Here is a 10,183-nt window from a genome sequence, read left to right as displayed (position 1 = left end):
GTAGACAGACAGAAAACATGGGGAGCGCAGGAAAGGTCGGGCCGGCCAGGGGTCAAACTGGGGTCTTAGCTGCTGAGGGCACCTGTATCAGTCAGCCATCACATTCCCTCTCATATTCACCATTTAACTGAAACGGCAGATTATTGTGGCAATCCAAATTATTGAACTCATTTAACCTAGAAACTCTTTTATGATCTTAAGTGAATACAATTTTATGAAAACATTTCAACTAAAAGCCCTGGTACACAGTCAAAGAAAGCTCATTGCATATTGAAAACATAGTCTTGAGCTTAATACTGCTGAAGCTCATCATTTTCTCCAGAAAGGCCCATAAGTACAATTATTTAACCCCTAAAGTATATTTTTTGTCATGACTTTCAATAAATGTTCCTGGTAGTGTTTTACAGGCTCCTCATGTGTAAAACCTCCCCGTCCTCTCGTGCTCTTTGCTTTCCATGCTGCCACTGCTTTCTTTAAATTTCACTTTAGTGGGATTTAAATGCAGGGACTGAAATGGCCACTCCTCATTTCAGGAACAACTTTCCAACCAGGCTTTGGTTGGTTTGGACATGTTGGAGGAAAGCAGAGTGATTACCAAGCTATAATTTATGCGCTGTCTGTGTCATATTCTTCTTAATGGCCTCAGCAGGACGGATGCTCCTCCGCTGACCGCTGGGACGATGTTCTTCTATGGCATATTTCCCTTCTTACACCTGACGTACGGCTGATCCAATCGTCCAGACAGTTCCAGCTCAGTATCATCTCTGCAGAAAACTGGTGCATTATACTTTTATATTTTTTAGTGCGTGTTCGTCATGACTTCATGTGCTTTTTGTCAAGAGTGGATTGTGATAAGGTTTACAGGGTATGAAGTCCTTGCTTCTTATTGTCCGTCCTGATTCCTCGGGTCCTCCTGCAGGTCTTTGTCAGATGTTCCGCGGGTTGCTGCTCTTGTCACTGGTTCGATTCCCCCCTGGAGAAACTCCTCCTGGGGAACAGTGGCTCATCTAAGTGTCAAAAATGATTCGATTTTTTTTTTTTTTTTTTTTTTTTTCTGGGTGAACCTTTACAGTGTGTCTCATGACTACCGCTTTGGATCAATAAAATTGATCTCTGTAGACGTTACATTGAGAAGTATTGACTTGTGCTGACCTTTTGACCTCTTGTCCTGCTCAGGCCATGTAAAGACAGAAGAGGAAATCATCAGTTTCCAGTCAGAGCACATGTTGATCGAAGAGAGTGGGAGGAAGAGGCTGGAGAGGTTCATTCACTCCCACACACTCCCGGTCTGTCTCCGTGCCTGGCAGCGGGCGAGGGGACAGTGGGGCATGCTGGGTTATGGGAACTGAGATGAGACGACACAGTCACACACCTCAGAGCAGATACAGTCCTGCTCTGATGTCTCTGGCTGGAGCTGTTAGCGGAAGCTGCAGTGCCAGAACCAACTCTGGCCGATGACACGGGAAATGAGGAGATGGGTCCGCTGAGCTATGTTATCACTGGCACTCAGACTGGAGAGTGTGTGTTTGTTTATGCATGAGTGTGTGTGTCTGTCTGTAAAACTGACAGACTGACTGACTGTCGATCCCCGCGCTGTATGCATGATTTGTCCTATTCTTCACCCAGCATCACTGTGTAAGCAGCAGCTCTCAGGGCCAGAGAGTCACTGACAGGAAGTGTAGAGTGGGGTGTGTGAACAGGACAGAGGGAAAGAGACTGAGAAGAAGAGTTTGAGTCAGGGTAGAACATTTTAGTTACTTTAAAATCATGTGTCTTGAATGTTAAAATATAATCCAGCAGTAGCCTTATTTTTACTGAGTGAGGCATAAATAAACAAAGCAATGTACCACATGGTACCACTTTCAAGTCATCCTCCATAAAGGGCTATAGGTCATAACAATGGCGTTATCAATTGTTAATAAATCATTTTTAATGCATTACAGATCAAATATTATCCATTCATAAACCTGGCTATCCTGGTTGCAGCAAACTTATCTCGTTGTTCAGTTCATCTAATGGACTCGACAACCTGGCAACCCAAAAGTAGTTCTTTCAATGGGCTTTAGTTTATCTATAAAGCATTTGAAAATGATTTATGAACAGTTATTAAAGCCATTAGTTTAAATCTATACACCCTAAATAAAAGAAGGCACTTAGAAAGTGAGCAGAAACAATACAGTTAGACCAAATGGAGCATCAACTTTGTGCATAAGTAGTCTCATAGAATCACCCAGGACACCGCAACTCTGAGAATCAACCTCAAAATACTCATTATTTTATATTACAGCTGAGTTTTTTGATTTTCTACTTTCTGTCCCATCATCCTTGGACATGAAATGTCATCTGTGGCATAAAAAAGGCTCTCCAGCAATTTAGTATTCAGTGGTGGAAAGTAACTACTCAAGTACTGTACTTTGACTTTGACTCCACTACATTTTAGGGGGAAATATTGTTCTCACATTTCAATACATGTTAAAATCATGCAGACATTATCATACTGTACATCCTTTGTAAACATGGAGTCCAAAGTTCAGCTAAAGCCACTGAGGCTATATTTGTTTGAATGTGAAAATCTTCCACAGTTAAACGCTTTTTGGGGGAACTTTATTACGAGGACAGAAGAACAAGAACTGTGAATTTTGTTCCCCACTTTTATTTCAATGAGTTTAGGAAGAGATCTCTTCATGGACAGAGGGGATGAATTATAGAAAGCATTATATTTGTTTTAGTTTACAAATTGGTCTGTGAGTATTGTTTCAAAAAAGACTTGAAAAAATGATGTCGCACCAGACACATGCCAAGATATTTTGACTTGTAGTCCCTTGATCCTATGCGACCCATACATTTGATGACTATATTTTGTTATTTTTGCAAGTCGCTCCTAGACTTTTCAACTTCACATACTCAATTTTTCAAGTATAAAAGCACCTTTGAGCCACAAAACACTGTCTTTAATGACCATAAAATCTGGAAGCTTCTGCTCTTTTTGTAGTTTGTCAGGTGGCACAAAATCTGTGACATCTGTGGCAGGTTAAATGAAGCACGTCCTACAGTAGTAGTGGGAAAAGAAGCGTCTGCATCGGTTTGTGGTGTCTGTCTACTGTCAGGGGCGACTTGCCAACACATCCGAGTCCTCTCTGAGAAAAGACAGTACGGCCAGAAACCAATGGAGGGATGACGTGATCTTAAGTTGAAGCAGAATTGATAAATAGCTGGACTGAAGATTTCCCACAACTTCCTATTTTCAGTGAAAGATTTCCAAAAATCCTGCCAGATGACCTGAATATGTCGGCTCGTCTCCACTCTGAAGTTTCTGTATGTCGGACGTTCACTGTGCTGGCTCCTGTTCACACTGCCTCCTCTTGGATGGAGATAATATCTGCAATTCCACACACAGAGAAGGAGCTATTTTTAACAGCCACTGTCCCTGCGCTTTTTTTACACCACCTTTCTCCCAATGAATTGCCTCCTCATGCACAGAGCTAAAAATAGAAGCCATTAGAATAGAATAAACATAAAAGGCACTGAAGGCCTGAGCTCATCTGACTTCAGTCGTCACAGTGTTTTGAAACATTAACCCCCCTCAGGGAAATTGCTTTCAGTGACTCAATGAGTTGCTGTGGCGAGAAGTGTGCTCTCCGCCCCGTGCAGCAGCTTGTGAGCTTTGTGGGAAATATGCCGACAAAGATGATTTGAAAATTTGAGTGGAGGTATTAGTTAGGGTGCTAATTACTCAGAGGTACACGCTGTGGTTGAAAGAAATGATCCAGTAAGTGCAAATGAACTCGGGAGTTTCACTGCTACACCCACACATGGCACATGCACAATTAATTATGGGTGCTACGTTTTTCATAAATGGGCAAAAGTAATGGGTATAATGCATTTTAGAATATGCTGAGTCTCATTTCATGATGCTGCCGGATGCACAAGGGTTCACTGTGGATGATCCACCAATCAGTGAGGGCGTAGTTTGATCTCCACAGCGGTCAGATGCTTCATATGGGAGCAATTCAACCAAATCTTTAAAAAAATCCCACTTTCCCACTCACTCACCTTACAGATATTTTCGGTTTTTGTTGCTGAGAAGGCAGACATATTCACTTGTGGTGCAAATGGCATTAGAAAACTCGCCAGTAAAATGTCATTTCCTGTGCAATGTCCTGATTACTGCAGGAGATTGAGCACTGACCTCACTCCCAGTGGTAGTAAACTGCCCTGTTATGCATATTTTTGGTTTTTCTAATCAGAGTAAAATCACTTATGAAGGTGTCCTATCCTTGATACAGAGCATGTACCAGTGGCCAACTTCCCAAAAGCCTGAAAACGAGAGGACCGACGGGGTGCTCAGACAAGCAGCAGCTTTGGGTGGTGTGAATGGTAAAGATAATAAACTTTTGCATGCATTCTAGATATACTTCAGCATTAATGGATAAGACACTCAGACACTTTTTAAAGCAGTAGTTTTTTTTGTTTTTTTTTAAAAGTTAGATGAGAAGAACAATATCACCTTGATCTATCTGCATTCAATTTTAATCTACCACCTGCAGCGGGTCAGTTTAATTTAGCAAACAGTCTGGAAAGAGCTAGCCTGCTCTGCCCAAAGGCAGCACCAACCAGCTTACTGAATGCTCACACAGTAACACACAATAATTTGTGTGCATGAAAGCGCTAAAACAACTCTCTGCCTGGGACCAGTGTGTTTTCTAAGTCTCTGCTGGATCTCTCAGCCTTGGAAGGCAAGACAGGCTTTTACAATGGAGGAAATATCATGGTGAAATGAACCAGTGTACTGTATCTGTATGAATGTGTGGTGTTGATTCTGGTCTGTACTTCCTGCTTTCATATCTTTACCTCACGCATCATAAGACCTGCTGCCACTGGCCAGTCACTCATCAGACCAATCTGTCATCCAGGAAGTTTAAACACGAATAATTACTCAGTGGTTCAGCGGCTGTGAACTCTGAGAGCGAAGAGAACATAGTGATTAACGTGACTCCTAAAGTACTGAATAAGAGTAATGTTTGCTAGATGTTCAGATTCATTACCTGGTTTGAAGTTTTAAACTGAGTAATGAATCTGAAAAAAAACTAATTTTAACTTGGCCATGTACACCTCAAAACAAAACTCGATACGGATTACTGACAAACTTTTACTAAAAGTTCTTCAATATAAATTGGATTAAGATTGACATTTCAAAATGTGAAGGGACAACCACCAAAACAAATCACAAGTAGGCTCTGTAGATCACAACTGACGGCAGTGAAGTTAAAATGTTCCCGTAACCTGAAACCAAGTCTACATTCAGGTCGACTCCACGCTGAGTGATGACAGAACTATCAACAGGACTCGATGCTCTTCACATTTTTGTTAACACTGGTTCCTGAACAACTCTTTAAATATTTCTTTGTCTTATCGGACAACATGGCCAACAGCCTTGGGTAGGGTTGCTGAGAGCGATGCACATTGATTTGTTTGGCAGACGAGAGGCGGCGCAAATTTAAGAAGAACCAATCAAAAACAGCTAAAAGTTTCAAAAAGTCAAAGGTCAACATGATTGTGACTCATTCACATGCACACGATATCTGCAGAATGCCTGGATTGTAATTTCTTTAAATGTTACCCAATCGTTCACTTGGCCTCAAGGATGATACGATTAGTGTTTGGTGGTCAAAGGTCAAAGTTCAAGGTTATCGTGATGTCATGTTTTTTATCATTCATTTTCGTAAACACAATACCTCATTAACGCCTTGAGAGAATGTCTTCAAACTTTGCAAAAACATTCACTTGGTACCAACGATGAACTGATCAGAGTTTGGTGGTCAAAGGTCAAAGGTCAAGGTCACTTTCAATTCATATTGACCAATAATTGTGATTGCAGTATTTCAGGAATTCCTGGAGGGAATTCCTTCAAATTTGTCACAAATGTTCACTATGACTCAGCAATAAACTGTTTGGTGGTCAAAAGCCAAAATATGTTTCCCATTCTTGTGAACATTATATCTCAGGAATGCCTTGAGGAACCTTCTTCAAATCTGGCACAAATTTTCACTTGGAAACAAAGATGATGTGTATAGATTTTGGTAATCAAAGGTCAAGGTTAAGGCCAATACGACACCACGTCCATCCTATCTGCTCATTCCATTCACATGAATGCAATATCTCAGGAGAATTTCTTCAAATGTGGCAAAAATTTTGACTCAAGGATAAACTACTAATATTTTGAAGGTCAAAGGTCAAGGTCACTGTTAGTTCACATTTGTTTTTAACTGTGAACATGATATCTTAGAAACGCCTTCAGGGAATTTCTTCAAATGTGACACAAACATTCCCTTTAACTCGAGGCTAAACGTATTAAATGTTTTGGATCAAAGGTCAAGGTCACTGTCACCTCTTATCGACCCATGCCTGTGAGCACGCAATCAGGAAAACGCCAAAAGGAAATATCTCTAAAATTGCCACAAATGTTCACTTGGTCTCAACAATTAAGTGATTAGATCTTGGTGTTCAAAGGTTGAAGGTCACTGTGTCCTCATATCTTTCCCATTCTTGTGAACGCAATATCTCATCAATGCCTTCAGGGACCTTTTTCAAACATTCACTGGGACTCAAGGAGGAGGCAAGAAGATTTTGGGGATCATAAGTCAGCGGTCAAGGTCAAAGGTAACTATGACCTCAGAAAACATGTTTTGATATAGATATTAAAAATTCTAATAGCAATAGTGATTATTATTATTTTATGTCTATCATTCAACACCCTAACTAAGGAGCAGAAGGGGAGATTGTGACCATATTTCACATTTATGACAGATACTGAATTGGTGACATTACCCTGGAGTGTCCATCTAGAAATGGATTAATTGTATAGGTCTTCTGTGCTGTCAAGATTGAAGTTGTGTGTGAACTATCCATGTTTTAAAACTTAGGCTATATTGTTTTTGCAGCAACATCTATGTTTGCAAGATATGCATGTAAACTAAAAACTTGGTTTGTGAAGGTATACAACCTCCAGTAATTATTATTCCTGTTCTTAGTTTTAGTATTTAGAGAACATTATAAGCATGTTGAAATACACAGTAAACAGAGAAATAGTTATTTTTGGTATATTTTCAAGCTATACATGGTACAGAAATTGTTGTGACATTAGAGATTAGATCTACAGATGTTATCAGTGTTACGTTTTCCCCACCCCATCAGTGTAGAATTATTCTACCAGTACAAATAGAGTTTACAAAAATACAGTTGTCATCATAGAAAGCATTAACATATCCGGCACACTATGAAAAAAATGAAAAAGTTAGTTCAGCACAGGTAAAAAAAAGATGGTCGTGTAACAATTACATGTTGAGTAACAAAGTGTTAGTACTGAACCACACAGAGTTAATTCAGAAATTAAAACACTCCTAAAGTAAAGTCAACACACCTGCCGAGCTATTTATCTCTTCAAGTAGGATGTCAAGGGGGAGCATGACAGGCATCTAATGAATTAAAAGAATCCATGTAACCTCAAGTCAATTAGGACTGGATAAAAGGTAAAATAATTAATTGGCATTGCATCGGATTGTTGGAGTACGTTTTCTAATTTATTCTGGTGTGAGGCTTTTACTGGCTGGTCTCAGTGTGTTTTTAGTACCATAAAAAACTACAGGCTGATTAATATTTTCTTATGTCATTACATTCACCAAATTAATTCAAAACCCTCCCAGTAAACTGTTAACTTATTAATTATAAATCAACCCACTTTAGCGGCATCAGACAAAAATTTGCTTCACACTCCTGTTGTATGTGGGAAATAATCTGAGGATTAAACTCTCTTTATTAGATTGTTAAAGATAACATTTTGTGTTTTAAACTGTGTAGTTGTCACTAATGCCATATAACAACAGAAATCAAAGCCTTCTGACTGGATGGACTGCTTAGCCGTGGAGGTTACAGCATGATGTCACGTTCAAAGGCTGTTAAAGTGCATTTTCAACGGCAGGTGTACACAGATGGGAGAAAACCCTCAATGTATGTGTGTGTGTGGAAGCTGGGCATTAAAACTGAATCTATTCTTGAACCATAACCATGAAACCTTCATGACCTGTCTATGTGCACATCCACATCGGTGAAGCTCCAACATTCATTTCCGTCCTCAACAAGGCTTTTTAAAAGAATTTACTTTCTCATCCAAGAGGTCGTACACAGTAAATACTTGATTATATCTTCAGGACCCCAAGCATATGACTGCTGACAAAGAAAAATACAAAAAACATAAAAACCTTTCCTTCTAATTCAAGGGTTGTTTGGAAGAAACGCTCCCACCCACTTGATATTGGACTTCACAAAAGGCATTATATGTGAGAGAAAGCAGCTTTAGGATGTTAAACTGTGAAAAGTGAAATAAAATGTATCAGAGGTGAAAATGACACTTTGATACATCACAGAATCAAAAACATAAAACCACAACTCCTTCAGATGATACTAATTTTGTTCCCAGCCAGTGAATTTATACCACTGGTCTGAATGAAACTGAAAAGCTTGATCTGTAGTCATTCACCTGTGACCTCAATAAATCACATTTCTACAAGTTGGAAAGATGTTGCCACATGAATTCATGTTTGTGACTAAATGGCCCAAAGAGACACTGTATGCTACAGTTTCCCACAACATTTGAACATTTTCTGCTTCCACCTACGATAAAACAGTCAAACCTGCAGCAACTTCATCTTCAAGGCCAAACAAAGACAATTGGGTGAATATGCCACATGTCAGAGTTAGAACAATGGGAGAACAATATGACTGACACTAAAGGCTTTAGTTGTGTTAGACTGGATATATACCAACAAAAATGTTCCTCATTTGAGGTAAACCGAATTCAAATGGCATTCAAAGTATCCCCACGTAGCTCAGTGATCTACTGTATAACTCAGCTGTCGAGCTCACATTGTGCTGTGCTTTGTCTTGTATACAAAATAGTTTGAGGCACTGAAGTGGTTCGACAAATCTTCATGCAGCCACTTCTTTTCAAAATACATCCAGAATCAGAGGCACACACCAGTTTTAACTGCATGGAAACTCCTCTATAAAACTGAGAGGGCTTGTGCATGCAGATGACAACAGGACTATTAGATGAACATGGGTGTGACTGGGAAACTGCCACAGTGGTCAAACTCTTGACTAAAGGCTCCTCACCTCTCGGTCCAGAACAAACTACAAATAACTGCTTTGTTTCTCAAAAGAATGAACAGTTTTTGATTAAAAAAAAAAAAAAAAAAAAAAAAAAATCATATTTGACATACTTGGAAAAAAACAATGGCTTAAACTTGTTGTTGGTAACAATGACAATGATGTAAACCAAACTCATAAATTAAAACAACTTATATAAGTAAACAACTTGTAATAGCATTTTTGTAAGATTTAGTAAAAACAACAGCACTGTTTTAATATCATAGTGGTCTGCGGTAGTGATTATAACTGTTGCCACTGTGATGTGCAAAAGATAAAAGTTAAAAGAATCATACCTGGTGTCAAAACTGAAAACCTCATTATCTGAGCTACTCTTTAAAACAGATGTAAAGAGTAAAGAGTTTCAGATTGAAACATTATCAAAACACACGTTTTTTGGTGTCATATTTTAAATATATGCTTTTGAGCAGGATTGCAACTTTTATTTTTGGTAATGATGGTCTTTTTCCATGTGAAAAATTACATTAAATATTTATCTAAATTTTCCCACAGTCCGCACAGATTCTCAACCCTAGAGTTACATTTACTATACTACTACATCACACCAAATAAGTAACATCTCTTTAGTATATAAAATGCCAAAGAAAAAAATGGCATAAGGTGTAAAGCTATGCAGTAAAAATTAATCATAAATTGTTGAATGTAGAATATTGGATTGCTGCAAACACAGACAGGTACCTTGGACACACCTTCTGACTTGAATAATGGGTCACCAAATACTGTAGTGGTACATATACAGTATGTTGGAAATGTAACCTGTATTGTTGTTTAGCAAGGGTCTTACAGGGACCCTGTAAATAAAATTTTCAACGGGCTCATGTACTGTATGTTCTTCATGCTCTTTGTTTCGCTGTTGGCACGAGGAGGGTGAAGTAAGAAATGTGTCCATTGTGAAAAATCCACTGAAGTGTTGTTGAGCAAGGCCGTGACTCCTCTTATGTCCCCGTCGACGGGTGAA

The sequence above is a fragment of the Embiotoca jacksoni genome, unplaced genomic scaffold (genome assembly GCF_022577435.1).
Source record: "Embiotoca jacksoni isolate LCO1_2020_lvr unplaced genomic scaffold, fEmbJac1.0.p SCAF_6, whole genome shotgun sequence".
NCBI classification, from domain to species: Eukaryota; Metazoa; Chordata; class Actinopteri; family Embiotocidae; genus Embiotoca; species Embiotoca jacksoni.
The sequence above is the reverse complement of the archived record's forward strand: the minus strand, read 5'-3'. Positions refer to the sequence as shown.